The sequence below is a fragment of the Choloepus didactylus genome, chromosome 3 (genome assembly GCF_015220235.1).
Source record: "Choloepus didactylus isolate mChoDid1 chromosome 3, mChoDid1.pri, whole genome shotgun sequence".
Classification (NCBI taxonomy): domain Eukaryota; kingdom Metazoa; phylum Chordata; class Mammalia; order Pilosa; family Megalonychidae; genus Choloepus; species Choloepus didactylus.
In genome coordinates, this window is record NC_051309.1 from 80,529,680 (window position 1) to 80,531,086 (window position 1,407).

Below are 1,407 nucleotides of genomic sequence, written 5' to 3' on the forward strand. Positions count from 1 at the left end.
CTAGAATAAGAATGCAATGCTGGAGAGGAAGCAGTCAGTTTGTAACCACAAAGATGAATGCTTCATTCTAAAGCTGAGCAGGAAGATTCCAGCTTGGATCCCAGATGGCATCCCAGAGCCGCCTGTTAGTCCTTCACTGCCTACTTCCTACTTCCTTTCTTAAAGACACTATTTAGTTGGCTTTCCTACTGCAGTGGATGGTAACCACAACCGGAACAGAAAAGTTAAGTAATTCGTACAAGGCTTCAGAGTCCAAAAGCAGCTGAACGAGAATGAAAACTTAGTTCTGTCTGGGTTTGGAATGAAAAAAAAACCTTTCTGGTCTATATTATGCTGAAGCCTCTCTCTGTGAAATGGGAATAATTTCCAACACTGCAGAATGAAACACACACGGGAGAATACCTACAGCAGGACCTGGCACAGAGGATAGCAACTCAAATGTTTGCTAAATCAGTAGTTCAAGAAACGAAGCACATCTGTTTTCAGTGTTCCAGCATACAGAGCTATTTTTAAGTACTGAAAAAACTGTATTTATGTGGGTATAATACTCTATCTACAGATATTAATCAGCAGTTTCTTTCACTTTCTTGGCCCTCTCTTGTCACTGTGTCTTCTCCCTCTTCTTTGTCTCCTTCATCAGAAGCCCTTCAGAGCTGTCTTTATTGCTCAGCAAATTGCAACTCCACCTCTCCACAATAGAGGGAGGGGCTGCAGGTGGATTAGATGAGAAAAGCTCTGTGAATGAAGGGGCTCATTCTGCTGGGGAAGGCGGAAGTTAGGCTACAGGAAGGACCATTCTTCTCAGCTTGAAGAGAAAGAAATCAAAACTGCTGCACCCAACATCCTAAGCTTCTGGCCAGAGCTGAACAGCCACCCAGAAGCAAAGGTTCTGTAAGCTCCAGGCAGGCATTGAATCTGGACCACACCAACCATCTTAGAGGTGCCCCAGGACTCTTCTGAAGTTGAAGGAAGCAGCAGGGCGAGTAATCACTAATTTTTGTTAAAATGTATGCGTTAAGTATGTAGTTGCATTGATTTGTTTTAAATGGTAAGAATTCTGAGTTTTTAAAAAACAAAAACATATTTATTATTCCACAAAATAAATACCAAAATATCAGTGTAGTCATTTGGCTCTGACCCAGACACTAGAACTAGACCAGAGAGTGGCACCCTCACTGGAAGGAGCCTGGCTGCTGTAGAGACCTCGGATTCTGAGCCATGGGAGTCACTATTCATAGTGACTTGGGAGATAAGGGAACAGTTCTAGGACTTCGGTCTGGGTCAACTTTTGGGTTTCTTAAGGCCTATGCAGCCCTGCTCTAGAAAGGCCATGTGTGTATGTGAGTACTGGAGCTGGAGAGACGGTATCAAGGAGGGTAAGTTGGAGAAACTTCTCCTTTGCCGCTC